Below are 14171 nucleotides of genomic sequence, written 5' to 3'. Positions count from 1 at the left end.
TGTCGGAACTCCTGATGACGTTTTGAGACATTTCCTACAACTACAGCACCAGTATTGTGTTTCTGAAGCAAATCCGTTTTTTAAAAATTTTAATACCTTGTTTTAGCGAAGATTTTTCCCCCAAAAAATGCATTTTCTGCCATTTTCGGGTTCTGTCGGGACTCCTGACGACATTTTGAAACATATCCTACAGCTGCAGCACCTGTATTGTGCTGCCGAAGTAAATACATTTTTTTGGATTTTTGCATAAGGGTCCCCCCTTACGAAATTTTAGCGAAAAAAAGTTTTTCCAAAATGTGCATTTTCTGCCATTTTCGGGTTCTGTCGGAACTCCTGATGACGTTTTGAGACATCTCCTACAACTACAGCACCAGTATTGTGTTTCTGAAGCAAATCCGTTTTTGAAAAATTTTAATACCTTGTTTTAGCGAAGATTTTTCCCCAAAAAAATGCATTTTCTGCCATTTTCGGGTTCTGTCGGGACTCCTGACGACATTTTGAAACATTTCCTACAGCTGCAGCACCTGTATTGTGCTGCCGAAGTAAATACATTTTTTTGGATTTTTGCATAAGGGTCCCCCCTTACGAAATTTTAGCGAAAAAAAGTTTTTCAAAAATGTGCATTTTCTGCCATTTTCGGGTTCTGTCGGAACTCCTGATGACGTTTTGAGACATCTCCTACAACTACAGCACCAGTATTGTGTTTCTGAAGCAAATCCGTTTTTTAAAAATTTTAATACCTTTTTTTAGCGAAGATTTTTCCCCCAAAAAATGCATTTTCTGCCATTTTCGGGTTCTGTCGAGACTCCTGACGACATTTTGAAACATTTCCTACAGCTGCAACACCTGTATTGTGCTGCCGAAGTAAATACATTTTTTGGGATTTTTGCATAAGGGTCCCCCCTTACGAAATTTTAGCGAAAAAAAGTTTTTCAAAAATGTGCATTTTCTGCCATTTTCGGGTTCTGTCGGAACTCCTGATGACGTTTTGAGACATCTCCTACGACTACAGCACCAGTATTGTGTTTCTGAAGCAAATCCGTTTTTTAAAAATTTTAATACCTTTTTTTAGCGAAGATTTTTCCCCCCAAAAATGCATTTTCTGCCATTTTCGGGTTCTGTCGAGACTCCTGACGACATTTTGAAACATATCCTACAGCTGCAGCACCTGTATTGTGCTGCTGATGTAAATAAATTTTTTTGGATTTTTGCATAAGGGTCCCCCCTTACGAAATTTTAGCGAAAAAAAGTTTTTCCAAAATGTGCATTTTCTGCCATTTTCGGGTTCTGTCGGAACTCCTGATGACGTTTTGAGACATCTCCTACAACTACAGCACCAGTATTGTGTTTCTGAAGCAAATCCGTTTTTGAAAAATTTTAATACCTTGTTTTAGCGAAGATTTTTCCCCCAAAAAATGCATTTTCTGCCATTTTCGGGTTCTGTCGGGACTCCTGACGACATTTTGAAACATTTCCTACAGCTGCAGCACCTGTATTGTGCTGCCGAAGTAAATACATTTTTTTGGATTTTTGCATAAGGGTCCCCCCTTACGAAATTTTAGCGAAAAAAAGTTTTTCCAAAATGTGCATTTTCTGCCATTTTCGGGTTCTGTCGGAACTCCTGATGACGTTTTGAGACATCTCCTACAACTACAGAACCAGTATTGTGTTTCTGAAGCAAATCCGTTTTTTAAAAATTTTAATACCTTTTTTTAGCGAAGATTTTTCCCCCAAAAAATGCATTTTCTGCCATTTTCGGGTTCTGTCGGGACTCCTGACGACATTTTGAAACATTTCCTACAGCTGCAGCACCTGTATTGTGCTGCCGAAGTAAATACATTTTTTTGGATTTTTGCATAAGGGTCCCCCCTTACGAAATTTTAGCGAAAAAAAGTTTTTCAAAAATGTGCATTTTCTGCCATTTTCGGGTTCTGTCGGAACTCCTGATGACGTTTTGAGACATCTCCTACAACTACAGCACCAGTATTGTGTTTCTGAAGCAAATCCGTTTTTGAAAAATTTTAATACCTTGTTTTAGCGAAGATTTTTCCCCCAAAAAATGCATTTTCTGCCATTTTCGGGTTCTGTCGGGACTCCTGACGACATTTTGAAACATTTCCTACAGCTGCAGCACCTGTATTGTGCTGCCGAAGTAAATACATTTTTTTGGATTTTTGCATAAGGGTCCCCCCTTACGAAATTTTAGCGAAAAAAAGTTTTTCAAAAATGTGCATTTTCTGCCATTTTCGGGTTCTGTCGGAACTCCTGATGACGTTTTGAGACATCTCCTACAACTACAGCACCAGTATTGTGTTTCTGAAGCAAATCCGTTTTTTAAAAATTTTAATACCTTTTTTTAGCGAAGATTTTTCCCCCAAAAAATGCATTTTCTGCCATTTTCGGGTTCTGTCGAGACTCCTGACGACATTTTGAAACATTTCCTACAGCTGCAACACCTGTATTGTGCTGCCGAAGTAAATACATTTTTTTGGATTTTTGCATAAGGGTCCCCCCTTACGAAATTTTAGCGAAAAAAAGTTTTTCAAAAATGTGCATTTTCTGCCATTTTCGGGTTCTGTCGGAACTCCTGATGACGTTTTGAGACATCTCCTACAACTACAGCACCAGTATTGTGTTTCTGAAGCAAATCCGTTTTTTAAAAATTTTAATACCTTTTTTTAGCGAAGATTTTTCCCCCCAAAAATGCATTTTCTGCCATTTTCGGGTTCTGTCGAGACTCCTGACGACATTTTGAAACATTTCCTACAGCTGCAGCACCTGTATTGTGCTGCCGAAGTAAATACATTTTTTTGGATTTTTGCATAAGGGTCCCCCCTTACGAAATTTTAGCGAAAAAAAGTTTTTCAAAAATGTGCATTTTCTGCCATTTTCGGGTTCTGTCGGAACTCCTGATGACGTTTTGAGACATCTCCTACAACTACAGCACCAGTATTGTGTTTCTGAAGCAAATCCGTTTTTTAAAAATTTAATACCTTTTTTTAGCGAAGATTTTTCCCCCAAAAAATGCATTTTCTGCCATTTTCGGGTTCTGTCGGGACTCCTGACGACATTTTGAAACATATCCTACAGCTGCAGCACCTGTATTGTGCTGCCGAAGTAAATACATTTTTTTGGATTTTTGCATAAGGGTCCCTCCCCCCTTACGAAATTTTAGCGAAAAAAAGTTTTTCCAAAATGTGCATTTTCTGCCATTTTCGGGTTCTGTCGGAACTCCTGATGACGTTTTGAGACATCTCCTACAACTACAGCACCAGTATTGTGTTTCTGAAGCAAATCCGTTTTTTAAAAATTTTAATACCTTTTTTTAGCGAAGATTTTTCCCCCAAAAAATGCATTTTCTGCCATTTTTTGGGATTTTTGCATAAGGGTCCCCCCTTACGAAATTTTAGCGAAAAAAAGTTTTTCAAAAATATGCATTTTCTGCCATTTTCGGGTTCTGTCGGGACTCCTGATGACGTTTTGAGACATCTCCTACAACTACAGCACCAGTATTGTGTTTCTGAAGCAAATCCGTTTTTTAAAAATGTTAATACCTTTTTTAGCAAAGATTTTCCCCAAAAATATGCATTTTCTGCCATTTTCGGGTTCTGTCGGGATTCCTGACGACATTTTGAAACATTTCCTACAGCTGCAGCACCTGTATTGTGCTGCCGAAGTAAATACATTTTTTTAGATTTTTGCATAAGGGTCCCCCCTTACGAAATTTTAGCGAAAAAAAGTTTTTCAAAAATGTGCATTTTCTGCCATTTTCGGGTTCTGTCGGAACTCCTGATGACGTTTTGAGACATCTCCTACAACTACAGCACCAGTATTGTGTTTCTGAAGCAAATCCGTTTTTGAAAAATTTTAATACCTTGTTTTAGCGAAGATTTTTCCCCAAAAAAATGCATTTTCTGCCATTTTCGGGTTCTGTCGGGACTCCTGACGACATTTTGAAACATTTCCTACAGCTGCAGCACCTGTATTGTGCTGCCGAAGTAAATACATTTTTTTGGATTTTTGCATAAGGGTCCCCCCTTACGAAATTTTAGCGAAAAAAAGTTTTTCAAAAATGTGAATTTTCTGCCATTTTCGGGTTCTGTCGGAACTCCTGATGACGTTTTGAGACATCTCCTACAACTACAGCACCAGTATTGTGTTTCTGAAGCAAATCCGTTTTTTAAAAATTTAATACCTTTTTTTAGCGAAGATTTTTCCCCCAAAAAATGCATTTTCTGCCATTTTCGGGTTCTGTCGGGACTCCTGACGACATTTTGAAACATTTCCTACAGCTGCAGCACCTGTATTGTGCTGCCGAAGTAAATACATTTTTTTGGATTTTTGCATAAGGGTCCCCCCTTACGAAATTTTAGCGAAAAAAAGTTTTTCAAAAATGTGCATTTTCTGCCATTTTCGGGTTCTGTCGGAACTCCTGATGACGTTTTGAGACATCTCCTACAACTACAGCACCAGTATTGTGTTTCTGAAGCAAATCCGTTTTTGAAAAATTTTAATACCTTGTTTTAGCGAAGATTTTTCCCCCAAAAAATGCATTTTCTGCCATTTTCGGGTTCTGTCGGGACTCCTGACGACATTTTGAAACATTTCCTACAGCTGCAGCACCTGTATTGTGCTGCCGAAGTAAATACATTTTTTGGGATTTTTGCATAAGGGTCCCCCCTTACGAAATTTTAGCGAAAAAAAGTTTTTCAAAAATGTGCATTTTCTGCCATTTTCGGGTTCTGTCGGAACTCCTGATGACGTTTTGAGACATCTCCTACAACTACAGCACCAGTATTGTGTTTCTGAAGCAAATCCGTTTTTTAAAAATTTTAATACCTTTTTTTAGCGAAGATTTTTCCCCCCAAAAATGCATTTTCTGCCATTTTCGGGTTCTGTCGAGACTCCTGACGACATTTTGAAACATTTCCTACAGCTGCAGCACCTGTATTGTGCTGCCGAAGTAAATACATTTTTTTGGATTTTTGCATAAGGGTCCCCCCTTACGAAATTTTAGCAAAAAAAAGTTTTTCAAAAATGTGCATTTTCTGCCATTTTCGGGTTCTGTCGGAACTCCTGATGACGTTTTGAGACATCTCCTACAACTACAGCACCAGTATTGTGTTTCTGAAGCAAATCCGTTTTTGAAAAATTTTAATACCTTGTTTTAGCGAAGATTTTTCCCCAAAAAAATGCAGTTTCTGCCATTTTCGGGTTCTGTCGGGACTCCTGACGACATTTTGAAACATTTCCTACAGCTGCAGCACCTGTATTGTGCTGCCGAAGTAAATACATTTTTTTGGATTTTTGCATAAGGGTCCCCCCTTACGAAATTTTAGCGAAAAAAAGTTTTTCAAAAATGTGCATTTTCTGCCATTTTCGGGTTCTGTCGGAACTCCTGATGACGTTTTGAGACATCTCCTACAACTACAGCACCAGAATTGTGTTTCTGAAGCAAATCCGTTTTTTAAAAATTTTAATACCTTTTTTTAGCGAAGATTTTTCCCCCAAAAAATGCATTTTCTGCCATTTTCGGGTTCTGTCGGGACTCCTGACGACATTTTGAAACATATCCTACAGCTGCAGCACCTGTATTGTGCTGCTGAAGTAAATACATTTTTTTGGATTTTTGCATAAGGGTCCCCCCTTACGAAATTTTAGCGAAAAAAAGTTTTCAAAAATATGCATTTTCTGCCATTTTCGGGTTCTGTCGGGACTCCTGATGACGTTTTGAGACATCTCCTACAACTACAGCACCAGTATTGTGTTTCTGAAGCAAATCCGTTTTTTAAAAATTTTAATACCTTTTTTAGCAAAGATTTTCCCCAAAAATATGCATTTTCTGCCATTTTCGGGTTCTGTCGGGATTCCTGACGACATTTTGAAACATTTCCTACAGCTGCAGCACCTGTATTGTGCTGCCGAAGTAAATACATTTTTTTAGATTTTTGCATAAGGGTCCCCCCTTACGAAATTTTAGCGAAAAAAAGTTTTTCAAAAATGTGCATTTTCTGCCATTTTCGGGTTCTGTCGGAACTCCTGATGACGTTTTGAGACATCTCCTACAACTACAGCACCAGTATTGTGTTTCTGAAGCAAATCCGTTTTTGAAAAATTTTAATACCTTGTTTTAGCGAAGATTTTTCCCCAAAAAAATGCATTTTCTGCCATTTTCGGGTTCTGTCGGGACTCCTGACGACATTTTGAAACATTTCCTACAGCTGCAGCACCTGTATTGTGCTGCCGAAGTAAATACATTTTTTTGGATTTTTGCATAAGGGTCCCCCCTTACGAAATTTTAGCGAAAAAAAGTTTTTCAAAAATGTGCATTTTCTGCCATTTTCGGGTTCTGTCGGAACTCCTGATGACGTTTTGAGACATCTCCTACAACTACAGCACCAGTATTTTGTTTCTGAAGCAAATCCGTTTTTTAAAAATTTTAATACCTTTTTTTAGCGAAGATTTTTCCCCCAAAAAATGCATTTTCTGCCATTTTCGGGTTCTGTCGAGACTCCTGACGACATTTTGAAACATTTCCTACAGCTGCAACACCTGTATTGTGCTGCCGAAGTAAATACATTTTTTTGGATTTTTGCATAAGGGTCCCCCCTTACGAAATTTTAGCGAAAAAAAGTTTTTCAAAAATGTGCATTTTCTGCCATTTTCGGGTTCTGTCGGAACTCCTGATGACGTTTTGAGACATCTCCTACAACTACAGCACCAGTATTGTGTTTCTGAAGCAAATCCGTTTTTTAAAAATTTTAATACCTTTTTTTAGCGAAGATTTTTCCCCCCAAAAATGCATTTTCTGCCATTTTCGGGTTCTGTCGAGACTCCTGACGACATTTTGAAACATTTCCTACAGCTGCAACACCTGTATTGTGCTGCCGAAGTAAATACATTTTTTTGGATTTTTGCATAAGGGTCCCCCCTTACGAAATTTTAGCGAAAAAAAGTTTTTCAAAAATATGCATTTTCTGCCATTTTCGGGTTCTGTCGGGACTCCTGATGACGTTTTGAGACATCTCCTACAACTACAGCACCAGTATTGTGTTTCTGAAGCAAATCCATTTTTTAAAAATTTTAATACCTTTTTTTAGCGAAGATTTTTCCCCCCAAAAATGCATTTTCTGCCATTTTCGGGTTCTGTCGGGACTCCTGACGACATTTTGAAACATATCCTACAGCTGCAGCACCTGTATTGTGCTGCTGATGTAAATAAATTTTTTTGGATTTTTGCATAAGGGTCCCCCCTTACGAAATTTTAGCGAAAAAAAGTTTTTCCAAAATGTGCATTTTCTGCCATTTTCGGGTTCTGTCGGAACTCCTGATGACGTTTTGAGACATCTCCTACAACTACAGCACCAGTATTGTGTTTCTGAAGCAAATCCGTTTTTGAAAAATTTTAATACCTTGTTTTAGCGAAGATTTTTCCCCCAAAAAATGCATTTTCTGCCATTTTCGGGTTCTGTCGGGACTCCTGACGACATTTTGAAACATTTCCTACAGCTGCAGCACCTGTATTGTGCTGCCGAAGTAAATACATTTTTTTGGATTTTTGCATAAGGGTCCCCCCTTACGAAATTTTAGCGAAAAAAAGTTTTTCAAAAATGTGCATTTTCTGCCATTTTCGGGTTCTGTCGGAACTCCTGATGACGTTTTGAGACATCTCCTACAACTACAGCACCAGTATTGTGTTTCTGAAGCAAATCCGTTTTTTAAAAATTTTAATACCTTTTTTTAGCGAAGATTTTTCCCCCAAAAAATGCATTTTCTGCCATTTTCGGGTTCTGTCGAGACTCCTGACGACATTTTGAAACATTTCCTACAGCTGCAACACCTGTATTGTGCTGCCGAAGTAAATACATTTTTTTGGATTTTTGCATAAGGGTCCCCCCTTACGAAATTTTAGCGAAAAAAAGTTTTTCAAAAATGTGCATTTTCTGCCATTTTCGGGTTCTGTCGGAACTCCTGATGACGTTTTGAGACATCTCCTACAACTACAGCACCAGTATTGTGTTTCTGAAGCAAATCCGTTTTTTAAAAATTTAATACCTTTTTTTAGCGAAGATTTTTCCCCCCAAAAATGCATTTTCTGCCATTTTCGGGTTCTGTCGGGACTCCTGACGACATTTTGAAACATATCCTACAGCTGCAGCACCTGTATTGTGCTGCCGAAGTAAATACATTTTTTTGGATTTTTGCATAAGGGTCCCCCCTTACGAAATTTTAGCGAAAAAAAGTTTTTCCAAAATGTGCATTTTCTGCCATTTTCGGGTTCTGTCGGAACTCCTGATGACGTTTTGAGACATCTCCTACAACTACAGAACCAGTATTGTGTTTCTGAAGCAAATCCGTTTTTTTAAAATTTTAATACCTTTTTTTAGCGAAGATTTTTCCCCCAAAAAATGCATTTTCTGCCATTTTCGGGTTCTGTCGGGACTCCTGACGACATTTTGAAACATATCCTACAGCTGCAGCACCTGTATTGTGCTGCTGAAGTGAATACATTTTTTAGATTTTTGCATAAGGGTCCCCCCTTACGAAATTTTAGCGAAAAAAAGTTTTTCAAAAATGTGCATTTTCTGCCATTTTCGGGTTCTGTCGGAACTCCTGATGACGTTTTGAGACATCTCCTACAACTACAGAACCAGTATTGTGTTTCTGAAGCAAATCCGTTTTTTAAAAATTTTAATACCTTTTTTTAGCGAAGATTTTTCCCCCAAAAAATGCATTTTCTGCCATTTTCGGGTTCTGTCGGGACTCCTGACGACATTTTGAAACATTTCCTACAGCTGCAGCACCTGTATTGTGCTGCCGAAGTAAATACATTTTTTTGGATTTTTGCATAAGGGTCCCCCCTTACGAAATTTTAGCGAAAAAAAGTTTTTCAAAAATATGCATTTTCTGCCATTTTCGGGTTCTGTCGGGACTCCTGATGACGTTTTGAGACATCTCCTACAACTACAGCACCAGTATTGTGTTTCTGAAGCAAATCCATTTTTTAAAAATTTTAATACCTTTTTTTAGCGAAGATTTTTCCCCCCAAAAATGCATTTTCTGCCATTTTCGGGTTCTGTCGGGACTCCTGACGACATTTTGAAACATATCCTACAGCTGCAGCACCTGTATTGTGCTGCTGATGTAAATAAATTTTTTTGGATTTTTGCATAAGGGTCCCCCCTTACGAAATTTTAGCGAAAAAAAGTTTTTCCAAAATGTGCATTTTCTGCCATTTTCGGGTTCTGTCGGAACTCCTGATGACGTTTTGAGACATCTCCTACAACTACAGCACCAGTATTGTGTTTCTGAAGCAAATCCGTTTTTGAAAAATTTTAATACCTTGTTTTAGCGAAGATTTTTCCCCCAAAAAATGCATTTTCTGCCATTTTCGGGTTCTGTCGGGACTCCTGACGACATTTTGAAACATTTCCTACAGCTGCAGCACCTGTATTGTGCTGCCGAAGTAAATACATTTTTTTGGATTTTTGCATAAGGGTCCCCCCTTACGAAATTTTTGCGAAAAAAAGTTTTTCAAAAATGTGCATTTTCTGCCATTTTCGGGTTCTGTCGGAACTCCTGATGACGTTTTGAGACATCTCCTACAACTACAGCCACCAGTATTGTGTTTCTGAAGCAAATCCGTTTTTTAAAAATTTTAATACCTTTTTTTAGCGAAGATTTTTCCCCCAAAAAATGCATTTTCTGCCATTTTCGGGTTCTGTCGAGACTCCTGACGACATTTTGAAACATTTCCTACAGCTGCAACACCTGTATTCTGCTGCCGAAGTAAATACATTTTTTTGATTTTTGCATAAGGGTCCCCCCTTACGAAATTTTAGCGAAAAAAAGTTTTTCAAAAATGTGCATTTTCTGCCATTTTCGGGTTCTGTCGGAACTCCTGATGACGTTTTGAGACATCTCCTACAACTACAGCACCAGTATTGTGTTTCTGAAGCAAATCCGTTTTTTAAAAATTTAATACCTTTTTTTAGCGAAGATTTTTCCCCCAAAAAATGCATTTTCTGCCATTTTCGGGTTCTGTCGGGACTCCTGACGACATTTTGAAACATATCCTACAGCTGCAGCACCTGTATTGTGCTGCCGAAGTAAATACATTTTTTTGGATTTTTGCATAAGGGTCCCCCCTTACGAAATTTTAGCGAAAAAAAGTTTTTCCAAAATGTGCATTTTCTGCCATTTTCGGGTTCTGTCGGAACTCCTGATGACGTTTTGAGACATCTCCTACAACTACAGAACCAGTATTGTGTTTCTGAAGCAAATCCGTTTTTTAAAAATTTTAATACCTTTTTTTAGCGAAGATTTTTCCCCCAAAAAATGCATTTTCTGCCATTTTCGGGTTCTGTCGGGACTCCTGACGACATTTTGAAACATATCCTACAGCTGCAGCACCTGTATTGTGCTGCTGAAGTAAATACATTTTTTGGGATTTTTGCATAAGGGTCCCCCCTTACGAAATTTTAGCGAAAAAAAGTTTTTCAAAAATATGCATTTTCTGCCATTTTCGGGTTCTGTCGGGACTCCTGATGACGTTTTGAGACATCTCCTACAACTACAGCACCAGTATTGTGTTTCTGAAGCAAATCCGTTTTTTAAAAATTTTAATACCTTTTTTAGCAAAGATTTTCCCCAAAAATATGCATTTTCTGCCATTTTCGGGTTCTGTCGGGATTCCTGACGACATTTTGAAACATTTCCTACAGCTGCAGCACCTGTATTGTGCTGCCGAAGTGAATACATTTTTTAGATTTTTGCATAAGGGTCCCCCCTTACGAAATTTTAGCGAAAAAAAGTTTTTCAAAAATGTGCATTTTCTGCCATTTTCGGGTTCTGTCGGAACTCCTGATGACGTTTTGAGACATCTCCTACAACTACAGAACCAGTATTGTGTTTCTGAAGCAAATCCGTTTTTTAAAAATTTTAATACCTTTTTTTAGCGAAGATTTTTCCCCCAAAAAATGCATTTTCTGCCATTTTCGGGTTCTGTCGGGACTCCTGACGACATTTTGAAACATTTCCTACAGCTGCAGCACCTGTATTGTGCTGCCGAAGTAAATACATTTTTTTGGATTTTTGCATAAGGGTCCCCCCTTACGAAATTTTAGCGAAAAAAAGTTTTTCAAAAATGTGCATTTTCTGCCATTTTCGGGTTCTGTCGGAACTCCTGATGACGTTTTGAGACATCTCCTACAACTACAGCACCAGTATTGTGTTTCTGAAGCAAATCCGTTTTTGAAAAATTTTAATACCTTGTTTTAGCGAAGATTTTTCCCCAAAAAAATGCATTTTCTGCCATTTTCGGGTTCTGTCGGGACTCCTGACGACATTTTGAAACATTTCCTACAGCTGCAGCACCTGTATTGTGCTGCCGAAGTAAATACATTTTTTTGGATTTTTGCATAAGGGTCCCCCCTTACGAAATTTTAGCGAAAAAAAGTTTTTCATAAATGTGCATTTTCTGCCATTTTCGGGTTCTGTCGGAACTCCTGATGACGTTTTGAGACATCTCCTACAACTACAGCACCAGTATTGTGTTTCTGAAGCAAATCCGTTTTTTAAAAATTTTAATACCTTTTTTTAGCGAAGATTTTTCCCCCCAAAAATGCATTTTCTGCCATTTTCGGGTTCTGTCGAGACTCCTGACGACATTTTGAAACATTTCCTACAGCTGCAGCACCTGTATTGTGCTGCCGAAGTAAATACATTTTTTTGGATTTTTGCATAAGGGTCCCCCCTTACGAAATTTTAGCGAAAAAAAGTTTTTCAAAAATGTGCATTTTCTGCCATTTTCGGGTTCTGTCGGAACTCCTGATGACGTTTTGAGACATCTCCTACAACTACAGCACCAGTATTGTGTTTCTGAAGCAAATCCGTTTTTGAAAAATTTTAATACCTTGTTTTAGCGAAGATTTTTCCCCAAAAAAATGCATTTTCTGCCATTTTCGGGTTCTGTCGGGACTCCTGACGACATTTTGAAACATTTCCTACAGCTGCAGCACCTGTATTGTGCTGCCGAAGTAAATACATTTTTTTGGATTTTTGCATAAGGGTCCCCCCTTACGAAATTTTAGCGAAAAAAAGTTTTTCAAAAATGTGCATTTTCTGCCATTTTCGGGTTCTGTCGGAACTCCTGATGACGTTTTGAGACATCTCCTACAACTACAGCACCAGAATTGTGTTTCTGAAGCAAATCCGTTTTTTAAAAATTTTAATACCTTTTTTTAGCGAAGATTTTTCCCCCAAAAAATGCATTTTCTGCCATTTTCGGGTTCTGTCGGGACTCCTGACGACATTTTGAAACATATCCTACAGCTGCAGCACCTGTATTGTGCTGCTGAAGTAAATACATTTTTTTGGATTTTTGCATAAGGGTCCCCCCTTACGAAATTTTAGCGAAAAAAAGTTTTTCAAAAATATGCATTTTCTGCCATTTTCGGGTTCTGTCGGGACTCCTGATGACGTTTTGAGACATCTCCTACAACTACAGCACCAGTATTGTGTTTCTGAAGCAAATCCGTTTTTTAAAAATTTTAATACCTTTTTTAGCAAAGATTTTCCCCAAAAATATGCATTTTCTGCCATTTTCGGGTTCTGTCGGGATTCCTGACGACATTTTGAAACATTTCCTACAGCTGCAGCACCTGTATTGTGCTGCCGAAGTAAATACATTTTTTTAGATTTTTGCAAAAGGGTCCCCCCTTACGAAATTTTAGCGAAAAAAAGTTTTTCAAAAATGTGCATTTTCTGCCATTTTCGGGTTCTGTCGGAACTCCTGATGACGTTTTGAGACATCTCCTACAACTACAGCACCAGTATTGTGTTTCTGAAGCAAATCCGTTTTTGAAAAATTTTAATACCTTGTTTTAGCGAAGATTTTTCCCCAAAAAAATGCATTTTCTGCCATTTTCGGGTTCTGTCGGGACTCCTGACGACATTTTGAAACATTTCCTACAGCTGCAGCACCTGTATTGTGCTGCCGAAGTAAATACATTTTTTTGGATTTTTGCATAAGGGTCCCCCCTTACGAAATTTTAGCGAAAAAAAGTTTTTCAAAAATGTGCATTTTCTGCCATTTTCGGGTTCTGTCGGAACTCCTGATGACGTTTTGAGACATCTCCTACAACTACAGCACCAGTATTGTGTTTCTGAAGCAAATCCGTTTTTGAAAAATTTTAATACCTTTTTTTAGCGAAGATTTTTCCCCCCAAAAATGCATTTTCTGCCATTTTCGGGTTCTGTCGAGACTCCTGACGACATTTTGAAACATTTCCTACAGCTGCAACACCTGTATTGTGCTGCCGAAGTAAATACATTTTTTTGGATTTTTGCATAAGGGTCCCCCCTTACGAAATTTTAGCGAAAAAAAGTTTTTCAAAAATGTGCATTTTCTGCCATTTTCGGGTTCTGTCGGAACTCCTGATGACGTTTTGAGACATCTCCTACAACTACAGCACCAGTATTGTGTTTCTGAAGCAAATCCGTTTTTTAAAAATTTTAATACCTTTTTTTAGCGAAGATTTTTCCCCCCAAAAATGCATTTTCTGCCATTTTCGGGTTCTGTCGAGACTCCTGACGACATTTTGAAACATTTCCTACAGCTGCAACACCTGTATTGTGCTGCCGAAGTAAATACATTTTTTTGGATTTTTGCATAAGGGTCCCCCCTTACGAAATTTTAGCGAAAAAAAGTTTTTCAAAAATATGCATTTTCTGCCATTTTCGGGTTCTGTCGGGACTCCTGATGACGTTTTGAGACATCTCCTACAACTACAGCACCAGTATTGTGTTTCTGAAGCAAATCCATTTTTTAAAAATTTTAATACCTTTTTTTAGCGAAGATTTTTCCCCCCAAAAATGCATTTTCTGCCATTTTCGGGTTCTGTCGGGACTCCTGACGACATTTTGAAACATATCCTACAGCTGCAGCACCTGTATTGTGCTGCTGATGTAAATAAATTTTTTTGGATTTTTGCATAAGGGTCCCCCCTTACGAAATTTTAGCGAAAAAAAGTTTTTCCAAAATGTGCATTTTCTGCCATTTTCGGGTTCTGTCGGAACTCCTGATGACGTTTTGAGACATCTCCTACAACTACAGCACCAGTATTGTGTTTCTGAAGCAAATCCGTTTTTGAAAAATTTTAATACCTTGT

This window comes from Nerophis ophidion, linkage group LG28 (assembly GCF_033978795.1).
Source record: "Nerophis ophidion isolate RoL-2023_Sa linkage group LG28, RoL_Noph_v1.0, whole genome shotgun sequence".
Lineage (NCBI taxonomy): Eukaryota > Metazoa > Chordata > Actinopteri > Syngnathiformes > Syngnathidae > Nerophis > Nerophis ophidion.
This window is presented reverse-complemented; position numbering follows the sequence as displayed.